Genomic DNA, 17,939 nt, shown 5'->3' with positions numbered 1-17,939 from the left:
CGTCACGAAACTGTCGTCGCTTTCTCGAACGTTCACGAAATCCCAATTGCATGCTCTCTCCGAGCCCTAGCCCGACGACTGCGTATCGGTCACGGCAAGCGCGTGCCGAAATCATCGGCACTTTCTAGAACGATCTCGGAATCGCTATTGCGACCCCAATCCGGAAAGCTCTCTCCGAGCCCCTCGATACTGAGTGCGTAGCGGTCACAGCAAATTTCCAGCCCCAAAACAATCGTCTCGGAGCTCTACGGGAGATGTTTCGTATCCCGGGATGCAAAAAGGAGTGCAACACGATGACTTCCCAGGGGGTCACCCATCGTAGTACTACTCTGGCCCAAGCACGCTTAAGTTCGGTGTTTTGATGGGATCCGGTGATTTAGTGCTGCCATTATCGCACCCGTTTCGCGAGCTTCGTCCCTCGCCTATGTGCACGTCGCGGTCGGCGCATCAACGTCCGGAGCCCCTTGCCCGTCACGAAACTGTCGTCGCTTTCTCGAACGTTCACGAAATCCCTATTGCATGCTCTCTCCGAGCCCTAGCCCGACGACTGCGTATCGGTCACGGCAAGCACGTGGCGAAATCATCGGCACTTTCTAGAACGATCTCGGAATCGCTATTGCGACCCCAATCCGGAAAGCTCTCTCCGAGCCCCTCGATACTGAGTGCGTAGCGGTCACAGCAAATTTCCAGCCCCAAAACAATCGTCTCGGAGCTCTACGGGAGATGTTTCGTATCCCGGGATACAAAAAGGAGTGCAACACGAGGACTTCCCAGGGGGTCACCAATCCTAGTCCTACTCTGGCCCAAGCACGCTTAACTTCGGTTTTTTGATGGGTTCCGGTGATTTAGTGCTGCCATTATCGCACCCGTTTCGCGAGCTTCGTCCCTCGCCTATGTGCACGTCGCGGTCGGCGCATCAACGTCTGGAGTCTCTTGCCCGTCACGAAACTGTCGTCGCTTTCTCGAACGTTCACGAAATCCCTATTGCAAGCTCTCTCCGAGCCCTAGCCCGACGACTGCGTATCGGTCACGGCAAGCGCGTGCCGAAATCATCGGCACTTTCTAGAACGATCTCGGAATCGCTATTGCGACCCCAATCCGGAAAGCTCTCTCCGATCCCCTCGATACTGAGTGCGTAGCGGTCACAGCAAATTTCCAGCCCCTAAACAATCGTCTCGGAGCTCTACGGGAGATGTTTCGTATCCCGGGATGCAAAAAGGAGTGCAACACGATGACTTCCCAGGGGGTCACCCATCGTAGTACTACTCTGGCCCAAGCACGCTTAAGTTCGGTGTTTTGATTGGATCCGGTGATTTAGTGCTGCCATTATCGCACCCGTTTCGCGAGCTTCGTCCCTCGCCTATGTGCACGTCGCGGTCGGCGCATCAACGTCCGGAGCCTCTTGCCCGTCATGAAACTGTCGTCGCTTTTCTCGAACGTTCACGAAATCCCTATTGCAAGCTCTCTCCGAGCCCTAGCCCGACGACTGCGTAACGGTCACGGCAAGCGCGTGCCGAAACCATCGGCACTTTCTAGAACGATCTCGGAATCGCTATTGCGACCCCAATCCGGAAAGCTCTCTCCGAGCCCCTCGATACTGACTGCGTAGCGGTCACAGCAAATTTCCAGCCCCAAAACAATCGTCTCGGAGCTCTACGGGAGATGTTTCGTATCCCGGGATGTAAAAAGGAGTGCAACACGAGGACTTCCCAGGGGGTCACCATTCCTAGTCCTACTCTGGCCCAAGCACGCTTAACTTCGGTGTTTTGATGGGATCCGGTGATTTAGTGCTGCCATTATCGCACCCGTTTCGCGAGCTTCGTCCCTCGCCTATGTGCACGTCGCGGTCGGCGCATCAACGTCCGGAGCCTCTTGCCCGTCACGAAACTGTCGTCGCTTTCTCGAACGTTCACGAAATCCCTATTGCATGCTCTCTCCGAGCCCTAGCCCGACGACTGAGTATCGGTCACGGCAAGCACGTGCCGAAATCATCGGCACTTTCTAGAACGATCTCGGAATCGCTATTGCGACCCCAATCCGGAAAGCTCTCTCCGTTCCCCTCGATACTGACTGCGTAGCGGTCACAGCAAATTTCCAGCCCCAAAACAATCGTCTTGGAGCTCTACGGGAGATGTTTCGTATCCCGGGATGCAAAAAGGAGTGCAACACGATGACTTCCCAAGGGGTCACCCATCGTAGTACTACTCTGGCCCAAGCACGCTTAACTTCGGTGTTTTGATGGGATCCGGTGATTTAGTGCTACCATTATCGCACCCATTTCGCGAGCTTCGTCCCTCGCCTATGTGCACGTCGCGGTCGGCGCATCAACGTCCGGAGCCCCTTGCCCGTCACGAAACTGTCGTCGCTTTCTCGAACGTTCACGAAATCCCTATTGCAAGCTCTCTCCGAGCCCTAGCCCGACGACTGCGTATCGGTCATGGCAAGCGCGTGCCGAAACCATCGGCACTTTCTAGAACGATCTCGGAATCGCTATTGCGACCCCAATCCGGAAAGCTCTCTCCGAGCCCCTCGATACTGACTGCGTAGCGGTCACAGCAAATTTCCAGCCCCAAAACAATCGTCTCGGAGCTCTACGGGAGATGTTTCGTATCTCGGGATGCAAAAAGGAGTGCAACACGATGACTTCCCAGGGGGTCACCCATCGTAGTACTACTCTGGCCCAAGCACGCTTAAGTTCGGTGTTTTGATGGGATCCGGTGATTTAGTGCTGCCATTATCGCACCCGTTTCGCGAGCTTCGTCCCTCGCCTATGTGCACGTCGCGGTCGGCGCATCAACGTCCGGAGCCTCTTGCCCGTCATGAAACTGTCGTCGCTTTTCTCGAACGTTCACGAAATCCCTATTGCATGCTCTCTCCGAGCCCTTGCCCGACGACTGCGTATCGGTCACGGCAAGCGCGTGCCGAAATCATCGGCACTTTCTAGAACGATCTCGGAATCGCTATTGCGACCCCAATCCGGAAAGCTCTCTCCGAGCCCCTCGATACTGACTGCGTAGCGGTCACAGCAAATTTCCTGCCCCAAAACAATCGTCTCGGAGCTCTACGGGAGATGTTTCGTATCCCGGGATGCAAAAAGGAGTGCAACACGAGGACTTCCTAGGGGGTCACCAATCCTAGTCCTACTCTGGCCCAAGCACGCTTAACTTCAGTGTTTTGATGGGATCTGGTGATTTAGTGCTGCCTTTATCGCACCCGTTTCGCGAGCTTCGTCCCTCGCCTATGTGCACGTCGCGGTCGGCGCATCAACGTCCGGAGCCTCTTGCCCGTCACGAAACTGTCGTCGCTTTCTCGAACGTTCACGAAATCCCTATTGCAAGCTCTCTCCGAGCCCTAGCCCGACGACTGCGTATCGGTCACGGCAAGCGCGTGCCGAAACCATCGGCACTTTCTAGAACGATCTCGGAATCGCTATTGTGACCCCAATCCGGAAAGCTCTCTCCGAGCCCCTCGATACTGACTGCGTAGCGGTCACAGCAAATTTCCAGCCCCAAAACAATCGTCTCGGAGCTCTACGGGAGATGTTTCGTATCCCGGGATGCAAAGAGTGCAACACGAGGACTTCCCAGGGGGTCACCAATCCTAGTCGTACTCTGGCCCAAGCACGCTTAACTTCAGTGTTTTGATGGGATCCGGTGATTTAGTGCTGCCTTTATCGCACCCGTTTCGTGAGCTTCGTCCCTCGCCTATGTGCACGTCGCGGTCGGCGCATCAACGTCCGGAGCCTCTTGCCCGTCAGGAAACCATCGGCGCTTTCTCGAACGTTCACGAAATCCCTATTGCAAGCTCTCTATGAGCCCTAGGCCGACGACTGTGTATCGGTCACGGCAAGCACGTGCCGAAACCATCGGCACTTTCTAGAACGATCTTCGAATCGCTATTGCGACCCCAATCCAGAAAGCTATCTCCGAGCCCCTCGATACTGACAGCGTAGCGGTCACAGCAAATTTCCAGCCCCAAAACAATCGTCTCGGAGCTCTACGGGAGATGTTTCATATCCCGGGATGCAAAAAGGAGTGCAACACGAGGACTTCCCAGGGGGTCACCAATCCTAGTACTACTCTGGCCCAAGCATGCTTAACTTCGGTGTTTTGATGGGATCCGGTGATTTAGTGCTGCCATTATCGCACCCGTTTCGCGAGCTTCGTCCCTCGCCTATGTGCACGTCGCGGTCGGCGCATCAACGTCCGGAGCCTCTTGCCCGTCACGAAACTGTCGTCGCTTTCTCGAACGTTCACGAAATCCCTATTGCAAGCTCTCTCCGAGCCCTAGCCCGACGACTGCGTAACGGTCACGGCAAGCGCGTGCCGAAACCATCGGCACTTTCTAGAACGATCTCGGAATCGCTATTGCGACCCCAATCTGGAAAGCTCTCTCCGAGCCCCTCGATACTGACTGCGTAGCGGTCACAGCAAATTTCCAGCCCCAAAACAATCGTCTCGGAGCTCTACGGGAGATGTTTCGTATCCCGGGATGCAAAAAGGAGTGCAACACGAGGACTTCCCAGGGGGTCACCAATCCTAGTCCTACTCTGGCCCAAGCACGCTTAACTTCAGTGTTTTGATGGGATCCGGTGATTTAGTGCTGCCTTTATCGCACCCGTTTCGCGAGCTTCGTCCCTCGCCTATGTGCACGTCGCGGTCGGCGCATCAACGTCCGGAGCCTCTTGCCCGTCACGAAACTGTCGTCGCTTTCTCGAATGTTCACGAAATCCCTATTGCATGCTCTCTCCGAGCCCTAGCCCGACGATTGCGTATCGGTCACGGCAAGCGCGTGCCGAAATCATCGGCACTTTCTAGAACGATCTCGGAATCGCTATTGCGACACCAATCCGGAAAGCTCTCTCCGAGCCCCTCGATACTGAGTGCGTAGCGGTCACAGCAAATTTCCAGCCCCAAAACAATCGTCTCGGAGCTCTACGGGAGATGTTTCGTATCCCGGGATGCAAAAAGGAGTGCAACACGAGGACTTCCCAGGGGGTCACCAATCCTAGTCCTACTCTGGCCCAAGCACGCTTAACTTCGGTGTTTTGATTGGATCCGGTGATTTAGTGCTGCCATTATCGCACCCATTTCGCGAGCTTCGTCCCTCGCCTATGTGCACGTCGCGGTCGGCGCATCAACGTCCGTAGCCTCTTGCCCGTCACGAAACGGTCGTCGCTTTCTCGAACGTTCACGAAATCCCTATTGCAAGCTCTCTCCGAGCCCTAGCCCGACGACAACGTATCGGTCACGGCAAGCGCGTGCCGAAATCATCGGCACTTTCTAGAACGATCTCGGAATCGCTATTGCGACCCCAATCCGGAAAGCTCTCTCCGTTCCCCTCGATACTGACTGCGTAGCGGTCACAGCAAATTTCCAGCCCTAAAACAATCGTCTTGGAGCTCTACGGGAGATGTTTCGTATCCCGGGATGCAAAAAGGAGTGCAACACGATGACTTCCCAAGGGGTCACCCATCGTAGTACTACTCTGGCCCAAGCACGCTTAACTTCGGTGTTTTGATGGGATCCGGTGATTTAGTGCTGCCATTATCGCACCCATTTCGCGAGCTTCGTCCCTCGCCTATGTGCACGTCGCGGTCGGCGCATCAACGTCCGGAGCCTCTTGCCCGTCACGAAACTTTCGTCGCTTTCTCGAACGTTCACGAAATCCCTATTGCAAGCTCTCTCCGAGCCCTAGCCCGACGACTGCGTATCGGTCACGGCAAGCGCGTGCCAAAATAATCGGCACTTTCTAGAACGATATCGGAATCGCTATTGCGACCCCAATCCGGAAAGCTCTCTCCGAGCCCCTCGATACTGAGTGCGTAGCGGTCACAGCAAATTTCCAGCCCCAAAACAATCGTCTCGGAGCTCTACGGGAGATGTTTCGTATCCCGGGATGCAAAAAGGAGTGCAACACGATGACTTCCCAGGGGGTCACCCATCGTAGTACTACTCTGGCCCAAGCACGCTTAAGTTCGGTGTTTTGATGGGATCCGGTGATTTAGTGCTGCCATTATCGCACCCGTTTCGCGAGCTTCGTCCCTCGCCTATGTGCACGTCGCGGTCGGCGCATCAACGTCCGGAGCCCCTTGCCCGTCACGAAACTGTCGTCGCTTTCTCGAACGTTCACGAAATCCCTATTGCAAGCTCTCTCCGAGCCCTAGCCCGACGACTGCGTATCGGTCACGGCAAGCGCGTGCCGAAACCATCGGCACTTTCTAGAACGATCTCGGAATCGCTATTGCGACCCCAATCCGGAAAGCTCTCTCCGAGCCCCTCGATACTGACTGCGTAGCGGTCACAGCAAATTTCCTGCCCCAAAACAATCGTCTCGGAGCTCTACGGGAGATGTTTCGTATCCCGGGATGCAAAAAGGAGTGCAACACGAGGACTTCCTAGGGGGTCACCAATCCTAGTCCTACTCTGGCCCAAGCACGCTTAACTTCAGTGTTTTGATGGGATCCGGTGATTTAGTGCTGCCTTTATCGCACCCGTTTCGCGAGCTTCGTCCCTCGCCTATGTGCACGTCGCGGTCGGCGCATCAACGTCCGGAGCCTCTTGCCCGTCACGAAACTGTCGTCGCTTTCTCGAACGTTCACGAAATCCCAATTGCATGCTCTCTCCGAGCCCTAGCCCGACGACTGCGTATCGGTCACGGCAAGCGCGTGCCGAAATCATCGGCACTTTCTAGAACGATCTCGGAATCGCTATTGCGACCCCAATCCGGAAAGCTCTCTCCGAGCCCCTCGATACTGAGTGCGTAGCGGTCACAGCAAATTTCCAGCCCCAAAACAATCGTCTCGGAGCTCTACGGGAGATGTTTCGTATCCCGGGATGCAAAAAGGAGTGCAACACGATGACTTCCCAGGGGGTCACCCATCGTAGTACTACTCTGGCCCAAGCACGCTTAAGTTCGGTGTTTTGATGGGATCCGGTGATTTAGTGCTGCCATTATCGCACCCGTTTCGCGAGCTTCGTCCCTCGCCTATGTGCACGTCGCGGTCGGCGCATCAACGTCCGGAGCCCCTTGCCCGTCACGAAACTGTCGTCGCTTTCTCGAACGTTCACGAAATCCCTATTGCAAGCTCTCTCCGAGCCCTAGCCCGACGACTGCGTATCGGTCACGGCAAGCGCGTGCCGAAACCATCGGCACTTTCTAGAACGATCTCGGAATCGCTATTGCGACCCCAATCCGGAAAGCTCTCTCCGAGCCCCTCGATACTGACTGCGTAGCGGTTACAGCAAATTTCCTGCCCCAAAACAATCGTCTCGGAGCTCTACGGGAGATGTTTCGTATCCCGGGATGCAAAAAGGAGTGCAACACGAGGACTTCCTAGGGGGTCACCAATCCTAGTCCTACTCTGGCCCAAGCACACTTAACTTCAGTGTTTTGATGGGATCCGGTGATTTAGTGCTGCCTTTATCGCACCCGTTTCGCGAGCTTCGTCCCTCGCCTATGTGCACGTCGCGGTCGGTGCATCAACGTCCGGAGCCTCTTGCCCGTCACGAAACTGTCGTCGCTTTCTCGAACGTTCACGAAATCCCTATTGCATGCTCTCTCCGAGCCCTAGCCCGACGACTGCGTATCGGTCACGGCAAGCGCGTGCCGAAATCATCGGCACTTTCTAGAACGATCTCGGAATCGCTATTGCGACCCCAATCCGGAAAGCTGTCTCCGAGCCCCTCGATACTGACAGCGTAGCGGTCACAGCAAATTTCCAGCCCCAAAATAATCGTCTCGGAGCTCTACGGGAGATGTTTCGTATCCCGGGATGTAAAAAGGAGTGCAACACGAGGACTTCCCAGGGGGTCACCATTCCTAGTCCTACTCTGGCCCAAGCACGCTTAACTTCGGTGTTTTGATGGGATCCGGTGATTTAGTGCTGCCATTATCGCACCCGTTTCGCGAGCTTCGTCCCTCGCCTATGTGGACGTCGCGGTCGGCGCATCAACGTCCGGAGCCTCTTGCCCGTCACGAAACTGTCGTCGCTTTCTCGAACGTTCACGAAATCCCTATTGCATGCTCTCTCCGAGCCCTAGCCCGACGACTGCGTATCGGTCACGGCAAGCACGTGCCGAAATCATCGGCACTTTCTAGAACGATCTCGGAATCGCTATTGCGACCCCAATCCGGAAAGCTCTCTCCGAGCCCCTCGATACTGAGTGCGTAGCGGTCACAGCAAATTTCCAGCCCCAAAACAATCGTCTCGGAGCTCTACGGGAGATGTTTCGTAGCCCGGGATGCAAAAAGGAGTGCAACACGATGACTTCCCAGGGGGTCACCCATCGTAGTACTACTCTGGCCCAAGCACGCTTAAGTTCGGTGTTTTGATGGGATCCGGTGATTTAGTGCTGCCATTATCGCACCCGTTTCGCGAGCTTCGTCCCTCGCCTATGTGCACGTCGCGGTCGGCGCATCAACGTCCGGAGCCCCTTGCCCGTCACGAAACTGTCGTCGCTTTCTCGAACGTTCACGAAATCCCTATTGCAAGCTCTCTCCGAGCCCTAGCCCGACGACTTCGTATCGGTCACGGCAAGCGCGTGCCGAAACCATCGGCACTTTCTAGAACGATCTCGGAATCGCTATTGCGACCCCAATCCGGAAAGCTCTCTCCGAGCCCCTCGATACTGACTGCGTAGCGGTCACAGCAAATTTCCTGCCCCAAAACAATCGTCTCGGAGCTCTACGGGAGATGTTTCGTATCCCGGGATGCAAAAAGGAGTGCAACACGAGGACTTCCTAGGGGGTCACCAATCCTAGTCCTACTCTGGCCCAAGCACGCTTAACTTCAGTGTTTTGATGGGATCCGGTGATTTAGTGCTGCCTTTATCGCACCCGTTTCGCGAGCTTCGTCCCTCGCCTATGTGCACGTCGCGGTCGGTGCATCAACGTCCGGAGCCTCTTGCCCGTCACGAAACTGTCGTCGCTTTCTCGAACGTTCACGAAATCCCTATTGCATGCTCTCTCCGAGCCCTAGCCCGACGACTGCGTATCGGTCACGGCAAGCGCGTGCCGAAATCATCGGCACTTTCTAGAACGATCTCGGAATCGCTATTGCGACCCCAATCCGGAAAGCTGTCTCCGAGCCCCTCGATACTGACTGCGTAGCGGTCACAGCAAATTTCCAGCCCCAAAACAATCGTCTCGGAGCTCTACGGGAGATGTTTCGTATCCCGGGATGCAAAAAGGAGTGCAACACGAGGACTTCCCAGGGGGTCACCAATCCTAGTCCTACTCTGGCCCAAGCACGCTTAACTTCGGTGTTTTGATGGGATCCGGTGATTTAGTGCTGCCATTATCGCACCCGTTTCGCGAGCTTCGTCCCTCGCCTATGTGCACGTCGCGGTCGGCGCATCAACGTCCGGAGCCTCTTGCCCGTCACGAAACTGTCGTCGCTTTCTCGAACGTTCACGAAATCCCTATTGCAAGCTCTCTCCGAGCCCTAGCCCGACGACTGCGTATCGGTCACGGCAAGCGCGTGCCGAAACCATCGGCACTTTCTAGAACGATCTCGGAATCGCTATTGTGACCCCAATCCGGAAAGCTCTCTCCGAGCCCCTCGATACTGACTGCGTAGCGGTCACAGCAAATTTCCAGCCCCAAAACAATCGTCTCGGAGCTCTACGGGAGATGTTTCGTATCCCGGGATGCAAAGAGTGCAACACGAGGACTTCCCAGGGGGTCACCAATCCTAGTCGTACTCTGGCCCAAGCACGCTTAACTTCAGTGTTTTGATGGGATCCGGTGATTTAGTGCTGCCTTTATCGCACCCGTTTCGTGAGCTTCGTCCCTCGCCTATGTGCACGTCGCGGTCGGCGCATCAACGTCCGGAGCCTCTTGCCCGTCAGGAAACCATCGGCGCTTTCTCGAACGTTCACGAAATCCCTATTGCAAGCTCTCTATGAGCCCTAGGCCGACGACTGTGTATCGGTCACGGCAAGCACGTGCCGAAACCATCGGCACTTTCTAGAACGATCTTCGAATCGCTATTGCGACCCCAATCCAGAAAGCTCTCTCCGAGCCCCTCGATACTGACAGCGTAGCGGTCACAGCAAATTTCCAGCCCCAAAACAATCGTCTCGGAGCTCTACGGGAGATGTTTCATATCCCGGGATGCAAAAAGGAGTGCAACACGAGGACTTCCCAGGGGGTCACCAATCCTAGTACTACTCTGGCCCAAGCATGCTTAACTTCGGTGTTTTGATGGGATCCGGTGATTTAGTGCTGCCATTATCGCACCCGTTTCGCGAGCTTCGTCCCTCGCCTATGTGCACGTCGCGGTCGGCGCATCAACGTCCGGAGCCTCTTGCCCGTCACGAAACGGTCGTCGCTTTCTCGAACGTTCACGAAATCCCTATTGCAAGCTCTCTCCGAGCCCTAGCCCGACGACAACGTATCGGTCACGGCAAGCGCGTGCCGAAATCATCGGCACTTTCTAGAACGATCTCGGAATCGCTATTGCGACCCCAATCCGGAAAGCTCTCTCCGTTCCCCTCGATACTGACTGCGTAGCGGTCACAGCAAATTTCCAGCCCTAAAACAATCGTCTTGGAGCTCTACGGGAGATGTTTCGTATCCCGGGATGCAAAAAGGAGTGCAACACGATGACTTCCCAAGGGGTCACCCATCGTAGTACTACTCTGGCCCAAGCACGCTTAACTTCGGTGTTTTGATGGAATCCGGTGATTTAGTGCTGCCATTATCGCACCCATTTCGCGAGCTTCGTCCCTCGCCTATGTGCACGTCGCGGTCGGCGCATCAACGTCTGGAGCCTCTTGCCCGTCACGAAACTGTCGTCGCTTTCTCGAACGTTCACAAAATCCCTATTGCAAGCTCTCTCCGAGCCCTAGCCCGACGACTGCGTATCGGTCACGGCAAGCGCGTGCCAAAATCATCGGCACTGTCTAGAACGATCTCGGAATCGCTATTGCGACCCCAATCCGGAAAGCTCTCTCCGAGCCCCTCGATACTGAGTGCGTAGCGGTCACAGCAAATTTCCAGCCCCAAAACAATCGTCTCGGAGCTCTACGGGAGATGTTTTGTATCCCGGGATGCAAAAAGGAGTGCAACACGATGACTTCCCAGGGGGTCACCCATCGTAGTACTACTCTGGCCCAAGCACGCTTAAGTTCGGTGTTTTGATGGGATCCGGTGATTTAGTGCTGCCATTATCGCACCCGTTTCGCGAGCTTCGTCCCTCGCCTATGTGCACGTCGCGGTCGGCGCATCAATGTCCGGAGCCCCTTGCCCGTCACGAAACTGTAGTCGCTTTCTCGAACGTTCACGAAATCCCTATTGCAAGCTCTCTCCGAGCCCTAGCCCGACGACTGCGTATCGGTCACGGCAAGCGCGTGCCGAAACCATCGGCACTTTCTAGAATGATCTCGGAATCGCTATTGCGACCCCAATCCGGAAAGCTCTCTCCGAGCCCCTCGATACTGACTGCGTAGTGGTCACAGCAAATTTCCTGCCCCAAAACAATCGTCTCGGAGCTCTACGGGAGATGTTTCGTATCCCGGGATGCAAAAAGGAGTGCAACACGAGGACTTCCTAGGGGGTCACCAATCCTAGTCCTACTCTGGCCCAAGCACGCTTAACTTCAGTGTTTTGATGGGATCCGGTGATTTAGTGCTGCCTTTATCGCACCCGTTTCGCGAGCTTCGTCCCTCGCCTATGTGCACGTCGCGGTCGGTGCATCAACGTCCGGAGCCTCTTGCCCGTCACGAAACTGTCGTCGCTTTCTCGAACGTTCACGAAATCCCTATTGCATGCTCTCTCCGAGCCCTAGCCCGACGACTGCGTATCGGTCACGGCAAGCACGTGCCGAAATCATCGGCACTTTCTAGAACGATCTTGGAATCGCTATTGCGACCCCAATCCGGAAAGCTGTCTCCGAGCCCCTCGATACTGACTGCGTAGCGGTCACAGCAAATTTCCAGCCCCAAAACAATCGTCTCGGAGCTCTACGGGAGATGTTTCGTATCCCGGGATGCAAAAAGGAGTGCAACACGAGGACTTCCCAGGGGGTCACCAATCCTAGTCCTACTCTGGCCCAAGCACGCTTAACTTCGGTGTTTTGATGGGATCCGGTGATTTAGTGCTGCCATTATCGCACCCGTTTCGCGAGCTTCGTCCCTCGCCTATGTGCACGTCGCGGTCGGCGCATCAACGTCCGGAGCCTCTTGCCCGTCACGAAACTGTCGTCGCTTTCTCGAACGTTCACGAAATCCCTATTGCAAGCTCTCTCCGAGCCCTAGCCCGACGACTGCGTATCGGTCACGGCAAGCGCGTGCCGAAATCATCGGCACTTTCTAGAACGATCTCGGAATCGCTATTGCGACCCCAATCCGGAAAGCTCTCTCCGTTCCCCTCGATACTGACTGCGTAGCGGTCACAGCAAATTTCCAGCCCCAAAACAATCGTCTCGGAGCTCTACGGGAGATGTTTCGTATCCCGGGATGCAAAAAGGAGTGCAACACGATGACTTCCCAGGGGGTCACCCATCGTAGTACTACTCTGGCCCAAGCACGCTTAACTTCGGTGTTTTGATGGGATCCGGTGATTCAGTGCTGCCATTATCGCACCCGTTTCGCGAGCTTCGTCCCTCGCCTATGTGCACGTCGCGGTCGGCGCATCAACGTCCGGAGCCTCTTGCCCGTCACGAAACTGTCGTCGCTTTCTCGAACGTTCACGAAATCCCTATTGCAAGCTCTCTCCGAGCCCTAGCCCGACGACTGCGTATCGGTCACGGCAAGCGCGTGCCGAAATCATCGGCACTTTCTAGAACGATCTCGGAATCGCTATTGCGACCCCTATCCGGAAAGCTCTCTCCGAGCCCCTCGATACTGAGTGCGTAGCGGTCACAGCAAATTTCCAGCCCCAAAACAATCGTCTCGGAGCTCTACGGGAGATGTTTCGTATCCCGGGATGCAAAAAGGAGTGCAACACGATGACTTCCCAGGGGGTCACCCATCGTAGTACTACTCTGGCCCAAGCACGCTTAAGTTCGGTGTTTTGATGGGATCCAGTGATTTAGTGCTGCCATTATCGCACCCGTTTCGCGAGCTTCGTCCCTCGCCTATGTGCACATCGCGGTAGGCGTATCAACGTCCGGAGCCTCTTGCCCGTCAGGAAACCATCGGTGCTTTCTCGAACGTTCACGAAATCCCTATTGCAAGCTCTCTATGAGCCCTAGGCCGACGACTGCGTATCGGTCACGGCAAGCACGTGCCGAAACCATCGGCACTTTCTAGAACGATCTTCGAATCGCTATTGCGACCCCAATCCAGAAAGCTCTCTCCGAGCCCCTCGATACTGACAGCGTAGCGGTCACAGCAAATTTCCAGCCCCAAAACAATCGTCTCGGAGCTCTACGGGAGATGTTTCGTATCCCGGGATGCAAAAAGGAGTGCAACACGAGGACTTCCCAGGGGGTCACCAATCCTAGTACTACTCTGGCCCAAGCATGCTTAACTTCGGTGTTTTGATGGGATCCGGTGATTTAGTGCTGCCATTATCGCACCCGTTTCTCGAGCTTCGTCCCTCGCCTATGTGCACGTCGCGGTCGGCGTATCAACGTCCGGAGCCTCTTGCCCATCACGAAACTGTCGTCGCTTTCTCGAATGTTCACGAAATCCCTATTGCAAGCTCTCTCCGAGCCCTAGCCCGACGACTGCGTATCGGTCACGGCAAGCGCGTGCCGAAATCATCGGCACTTTCTAGAACAATCTCGGAATCGCTATTGCGACCCCAATCCGGAAAGTTCTCTCCGAGCCCCTCGATACTGACAGCGTAGCGGTCACAGCAAATTTCCTGCCCCAAAACAATCGTCTCGGAGCTCTACGGGAGATGTTTCGTATCCCGGGATGCAAAAAGGAGTGCAACACGATGACTTCCCAGGGGGTCACCCATCGTAGTACTACTCTGGCCCAAGCACGCTTAACTTCGGTGTTTTGATGGGATCCGGTGATTTAGTGCTGCCATTATCGCACCCGTTTCGCGAGCTTCGTCCCTCGCCTATGTGCACGTCGCGGTCGGTGCATCGACGTCCGGAGACTCTTTCCCATCACGAAACCGTCGGCGCTTTCTCAAACGTTCACGAAATTCCTATTGCAAGCTCTCTCCGAGCCCTAGCCCGACGATTGCGTATCGATCACGGCAAGCACGTGCCGAAACCATCGGCACTTTCTAGAACGATCTCGGAATCGCTATTGCGACCCCAATCCGGAAAGCTCTCTCCAAGCCCCTCGATACTGACGGCGTAGCGGTCACAGCAAATTTCCAGCCCCAAAACAATCGTCTCGGAGCTCTACGGGAGATGTTTCGTATCCCGGGATGCAAAAAGGAGTGCAACACGATGACTTCCCAGGGGGTCACCCATCGTAGTACTACTATGGCCCAAGCACGCTTAACTTCGGTGTTTTGATGGGATCCGGTGATTTAGTGCTGCCATTATCGCACCCGTTTCGCGAGCTTCGTCCCTCGCCTATGTGCACGTCGTGGTCGGCCCATCAACGTACGGAGCCTCTTGCCCGTCACGAAACCGTCGGCGCTTTGTCGAACGTTCACGAAATTCCTATTGCAAGCTGTCTCCGAGCCCTAGCCCGACGACTACGTATCGATCACGGCAAGCACGTGCCGAAACCATTGCCACTTTCTAGAACGATCTCGGAATCGCTATTGCGACCCCAATCCGGAAAGCTCTCTCTGAGCCCCTCGATACTGACTGCGTAGCGGTCACAGCAAATTTCCTACCCCAAAACAATCGTCTCGGATCTCTACGGGAGATGTTTCGTATCCCGGGATGCAAAAAGGAGTGCAACACGAGGACTTCCCAGGGGGTCACCCATCGTAGTACTACTCTGGCCCAAGCAAGCTTAACTTCGTAGTTTTGATGGGATCCGGTGATTTAGTGCTGGCATTATCGCACCCGTTTCGAATGCTTCGTCCCTCGCCTATGTGCACATCGCGGTAGGCGTATCAACGTCCGGAGCCTCTTGCCCGTCAGGAAACCATCGGCGCTTTCTCGAACGTTCACGAAATCCCTATTGCAAGCTCTCTATGAGCCCTAGGCCGACGACTGCGTATCGGTCACGGCAAGCACGTGCCGAAACCATCGGCACTTTCTAGAACGATCTCGGAATCGCTATTGCGACCCCAATCCAGAAAGCTCTCTCCGAGCCCCTCGATACTGACAGCGTAGCGGTCACAGCAAATTTACAGCCCCAAAACAATCGTCTCGGAGCTCTACGGGAGATTTTTCGTATCCCGGGATGCAAAAAGGAGTGCAACACGAGGACTTCCCAGGGGGTCACCAATCCTAGTACTACTCTGGCCCAAGCACGCTTAACTTCGGTGTTTTGATGGGATCCGGTGATTTAGTGCTGCCATTATCGCACCCGTTTCGCGAGCTTCGTCCCTCGCCTATGTGCACGTCGCGGTCGGCGCATCAACGTCCGGAGCCTCTTGCCCGTCACGAAACTATCGTCGCTTTCTCGAATGTTCACGAAATCCCTATTGCAAGCTCTCTCCGAGCCCTAGCCCGACGACTGCGTATCGGTCACGGCAAGCGCGTGCCGAAATCATCGGCACTTTCTAGAACGATCTCGGAATCGCTATTGCGACCCCAATCCGGAAAGCTCTCTCCGAGCCCCTCGATACTGACTGCGTAGCGGTCACAGTAAATTTCCTGTGCCAAAACAATCGTCTCGGAGCTCTACGGGAGATGTTTCGTATCCCGGGATGCAAAAAGGAGTGCAACACGATGACTTCCCTGGGGGTCACCCATCGTAATACTACTCTGGCCCAAGCACGCTTAACTTTGGTGTTTTGATGGGATCCGGTGATTTAGTGATGCCATTATCGCACCCATTTCGCTAGCTTCGTCCCTCGCCTATTTGCACGTCGCGGTCGGTGCATCAACGTCCGGAGCCTCTTGCCCGTCACGAAACCGTCGGCGCTTTCTCGAACGTTCACGAAATTCCTATTGCAAGCTCTCTCCGAGCCCTAGCCCGACGACTGCGTATCGATCATGGCAAGCACGTGCCGAAACCATCGGCACTTTCTAGAACGATCTCGGAATCGCTATTGTGACCCCAATCCGGAAAGCTCTCTCCGAGCCCCTCGATACTGACTGCGTAGCGGTCACAGCAAATTTCCAGCCCCAAAACAATCGTCTCGGAGCTCTACGGGAGATGTTTCGTATCCCGGGATGCAAAAAGGAGTGCAACACGATGACTTCCCAGGGGGTCACCCATCGTAGTACTACTCTGGCCCAAGCACGCTTTACTTCGGTGTTTTGAATGGATCCGGTGATTTAGTGCTGCCATTATCGCACCCGTTTCGCGAGCTTTGTCCCTCGCCTATGTGCACGTCGCGGTCGGTGCATCAACTTCCGGAGCCTTTTGCCCGTCACGAAACCGTCGGCGCTTTCTCGAACGTTCACGAAATCCCTATTGCAAGCTCTCTCCGAGCCCTAGCCCGACGACTGCGTATCGGACACGGCAAGCACGTGCCGAAACCATCGGCACTTTCTAGAACGATCTCGGAATCGCTATTGTGACCCCAATCCGGAAAGCTCTCTCCGAGCCCCTCGATACTGACAGCGTAGCGATCACAGCAAATTTCCAGCCCCAAAACAATCGTCTCGGAGCTCTACGAGAGATGTTTCGTATCCCGGGATGCAAAAAGGAGTGCAACACGAGGACTTCCCAGGGGGTCACCAATCCTATTACTACTCTGGCCCAAGCACGCTTAACTTCGGTGTTTTGATGGGATCCGGTGATTTAGTGCTGCCATTATCGCACCCGTTTCGCGAGCTTCGTCCCTCGCCTATGTGCACGTCGCGGTCGGCGCATCAACGTCCGGAGCCTCTTGCCCGTCACGAAACTGTCGTCGCTTTCTCGAATGTTCACGAAATCCCTATTGCAAGCTCTCTCCGAGCCCTAGCCCGACGACTGCGTATCGGTCACGGCAAGCGCGTGCCGAAATCATCGGCACTTTCTAGAACAATCTCAGAATCGCTATTGCGACCCCAATCCGGAAAGCTCTCTCCGAGCCCCTCGATACTGACTGCGTAGCGGTCACAGCAAATTTCCAGCCCCAAAACAATCGTCTCGGATCTCTACGGGAGATGTTTCATATCCCGGGATGTAAAAAGGAATGCAACACGAGGACTTCCCAGGGGGTCACCCATCGTAGTACTACTCTGGCCCAAGCAAGCTTAACTTCGTTGTTTTGATGGGATCCGGTGATTTAGTCCTGGCATTATCGCAACGTCCGGAGCCTTTTGCCCATAAGGAAACCATCGGCGCTTTCTCGAACGTTCACGAAATCCCTATTGCAAGCTCTCTACGAACCCTAGCCCGACGACTGCGTATCGGTCATGGCAAGCACGTGCCGAAACCATCGGCACTTTCTAGAATGATCTCGGAATCGCTATTGTGACCCCAATCCGGAAAGCTCTCTCCGAGCCCCTCGATACTGACAATGTAGCGGTCACAGCAAATTTCCAGCCCCAAAACAATCGTCTCGGAGCTCTACGAGAGATGTTTCGTATCCCGGGATGCAAAAAGGAGTGCAACACGAGGACTTCCCAGGGGGTCACCAATCCTAGTACTACTCTGGCCCAAGCACGCTTAACTTCGGTGTTTTGATGGGATCCGGTGATTTAGTGCTGCCATTATCGCACTCATTTCGCGAGCTTCGCCCCTCGCCTATGTGCACGTCGCGGTCGGCGCATCAACGTCCGGAGCCTCTTGCCCGTCACGAAACTGTCGTCGCTTTCTCGAACGTTCACGAAATCCCTATTGCAAGCTCTCTACGAGCCCTAGCCCGACGATTGCGTATCGGTCATGGCAAGCACGTGCCGAAACCATCGTCACTTTCTAGAACGATCTCGGAATCGCTATTGTGACCCCAATCTGGAAAGCTCTCTC

General features: G+C 55.2%; 1 non-coding gene and 37 pseudogenes across 1 annotated transcript; all 38 read right to left on the bottom strand.

Moving 5' to 3' along the window:
• Positions 1–280: 280 nt before the first annotated feature.
• Positions 281–399, bottom strand: LOC135604081 (5S ribosomal RNA; annotated as a pseudogene).
• A 350-nt stretch (positions 400–749) lies between these two features.
• Positions 750–868, bottom strand: LOC135599339 (5S ribosomal RNA; annotated as a pseudogene).
• Positions 869–1,218: 350 nt separating this feature from the next.
• On the bottom strand, positions 1,219–1,337 carry LOC135604599 (5S ribosomal RNA; annotated as a pseudogene).
• Positions 1,338–1,688: 351 nt separating this feature from the next.
• Positions 1,689–1,807, bottom strand: LOC135604548 (5S ribosomal RNA; annotated as a pseudogene).
• A 350-nt stretch (positions 1,808–2,157) lies between these two features.
• On the bottom strand, positions 2,158–2,276 carry LOC135603745 (5S ribosomal RNA; annotated as a pseudogene).
• Positions 2,277–2,626: 350 nt separating this feature from the next.
• On the bottom strand, positions 2,627–2,745 carry LOC135604079 (5S ribosomal RNA; annotated as a pseudogene).
• Positions 2,746–3,096: 351 nt separating this feature from the next.
• LOC135599300 (5S ribosomal RNA) lies at positions 3,097–3,215 on the bottom strand (annotated as a pseudogene).
• Positions 3,216–3,562: 347 nt separating this feature from the next.
• On the bottom strand, positions 3,563–3,681 carry LOC135599505 (5S ribosomal RNA; annotated as a pseudogene).
• Positions 3,682–4,031: 350 nt separating this feature from the next.
• LOC135603715 (5S ribosomal RNA) lies at positions 4,032–4,150 on the bottom strand (annotated as a pseudogene).
• Positions 4,151–4,500: 350 nt separating this feature from the next.
• On the bottom strand, positions 4,501–4,619 carry LOC135599233 (5S ribosomal RNA; annotated as a pseudogene).
• A 350-nt stretch (positions 4,620–4,969) lies between these two features.
• LOC135604674 (5S ribosomal RNA) lies at positions 4,970–5,088 on the bottom strand (annotated as a pseudogene).
• A 350-nt stretch (positions 5,089–5,438) lies between these two features.
• LOC135603160 (5S ribosomal RNA) lies at positions 5,439–5,557 on the bottom strand (annotated as a pseudogene).
• Positions 5,558–5,907: 350 nt separating this feature from the next.
• Positions 5,908–6,026, bottom strand: LOC135604078 (5S ribosomal RNA; annotated as a pseudogene).
• A 350-nt stretch (positions 6,027–6,376) lies between these two features.
• On the bottom strand, positions 6,377–6,495 carry LOC135599391 (5S ribosomal RNA; annotated as a pseudogene).
• A 350-nt stretch (positions 6,496–6,845) lies between these two features.
• LOC135604077 (5S ribosomal RNA) lies at positions 6,846–6,964 on the bottom strand (annotated as a pseudogene).
• Positions 6,965–7,314: 350 nt separating this feature from the next.
• On the bottom strand, positions 7,315–7,433 carry LOC135599463 (5S ribosomal RNA; annotated as a pseudogene).
• Positions 7,434–7,783: 350 nt separating this feature from the next.
• On the bottom strand, positions 7,784–7,902 carry LOC135604547 (5S ribosomal RNA; annotated as a pseudogene).
• Positions 7,903–8,252: 350 nt separating this feature from the next.
• LOC135604076 (5S ribosomal RNA) lies at positions 8,253–8,371 on the bottom strand (annotated as a pseudogene).
• A 350-nt stretch (positions 8,372–8,721) lies between these two features.
• Positions 8,722–8,840, bottom strand: LOC135599390 (5S ribosomal RNA; annotated as a pseudogene).
• A 350-nt stretch (positions 8,841–9,190) lies between these two features.
• On the bottom strand, positions 9,191–9,309 carry LOC135604240 (5S ribosomal RNA; annotated as a pseudogene).
• A 347-nt stretch (positions 9,310–9,656) lies between these two features.
• Positions 9,657–9,775, bottom strand: LOC135599504 (5S ribosomal RNA; annotated as a pseudogene).
• A 350-nt stretch (positions 9,776–10,125) lies between these two features.
• Positions 10,126–10,244, bottom strand: LOC135603714 (5S ribosomal RNA; annotated as a pseudogene).
• A 350-nt stretch (positions 10,245–10,594) lies between these two features.
• On the bottom strand, positions 10,595–10,713 carry LOC135602609 (5S ribosomal RNA; annotated as a pseudogene).
• A 350-nt stretch (positions 10,714–11,063) lies between these two features.
• Positions 11,064–11,182, bottom strand: LOC135604075 (5S ribosomal RNA; annotated as a pseudogene).
• A 350-nt stretch (positions 11,183–11,532) lies between these two features.
• Positions 11,533–11,651, bottom strand: LOC135599388 (5S ribosomal RNA; annotated as a pseudogene).
• Positions 11,652–12,001: 350 nt separating this feature from the next.
• On the bottom strand, positions 12,002–12,120 carry LOC135604238 (5S ribosomal RNA; annotated as a pseudogene).
• A 350-nt stretch (positions 12,121–12,470) lies between these two features.
• LOC135602966 (5S ribosomal RNA) lies at positions 12,471–12,589 on the bottom strand (annotated as a pseudogene).
• Positions 12,590–12,939: 350 nt separating this feature from the next.
• LOC135604338 (5S ribosomal RNA) lies at positions 12,940–13,058 on the bottom strand (annotated as a pseudogene).
• A 350-nt stretch (positions 13,059–13,408) lies between these two features.
• On the bottom strand, positions 13,409–13,527 carry LOC135603713 (5S ribosomal RNA; annotated as a pseudogene).
• A 350-nt stretch (positions 13,528–13,877) lies between these two features.
• On the bottom strand, positions 13,878–13,996 carry LOC135602947 (5S ribosomal RNA; annotated as a pseudogene).
• Positions 13,997–14,346: 350 nt separating this feature from the next.
• LOC135602169 (5S ribosomal RNA) lies at positions 14,347–14,465 on the bottom strand (annotated as a pseudogene).
• A 350-nt stretch (positions 14,466–14,815) lies between these two features.
• Positions 14,816–14,934, bottom strand: LOC135601414 (5S ribosomal RNA). The gene has a single exon (XR_010483709.1). It is a non-coding gene; the product is annotated as a 5S ribosomal RNA (ribosomal RNA).
• Positions 14,935–15,284: 350 nt separating this feature from the next.
• Positions 15,285–15,403, bottom strand: LOC135602833 (5S ribosomal RNA; annotated as a pseudogene).
• A 350-nt stretch (positions 15,404–15,753) lies between these two features.
• On the bottom strand, positions 15,754–15,872 carry LOC135599349 (5S ribosomal RNA; annotated as a pseudogene).
• A 350-nt stretch (positions 15,873–16,222) lies between these two features.
• Positions 16,223–16,341, bottom strand: LOC135604463 (5S ribosomal RNA; annotated as a pseudogene).
• Positions 16,342–16,691: 350 nt separating this feature from the next.
• LOC135603946 (5S ribosomal RNA) lies at positions 16,692–16,810 on the bottom strand (annotated as a pseudogene).
• Positions 16,811–17,160: 350 nt separating this feature from the next.
• On the bottom strand, positions 17,161–17,279 carry LOC135604577 (5S ribosomal RNA; annotated as a pseudogene).
• A 296-nt stretch (positions 17,280–17,575) lies between these two features.
• Positions 17,576–17,694, bottom strand: LOC135602612 (5S ribosomal RNA; annotated as a pseudogene).
• Between the last annotated feature and the right edge of the window lie 245 nt (positions 17,695–17,939).

The sequence above is a fragment of the Musa acuminata genome, chromosome BXJ2-1, assembly GCF_036884655.1.
Source record: "Musa acuminata AAA Group cultivar baxijiao chromosome BXJ2-1, Cavendish_Baxijiao_AAA, whole genome shotgun sequence".
NCBI lineage: Eukaryota > Viridiplantae > Streptophyta > Magnoliopsida > Zingiberales > Musaceae > Musa > Musa acuminata.
Note: the sequence above shows the minus strand (reverse complement) of the source record. Positions and strands in the feature narration are given on the sequence as shown.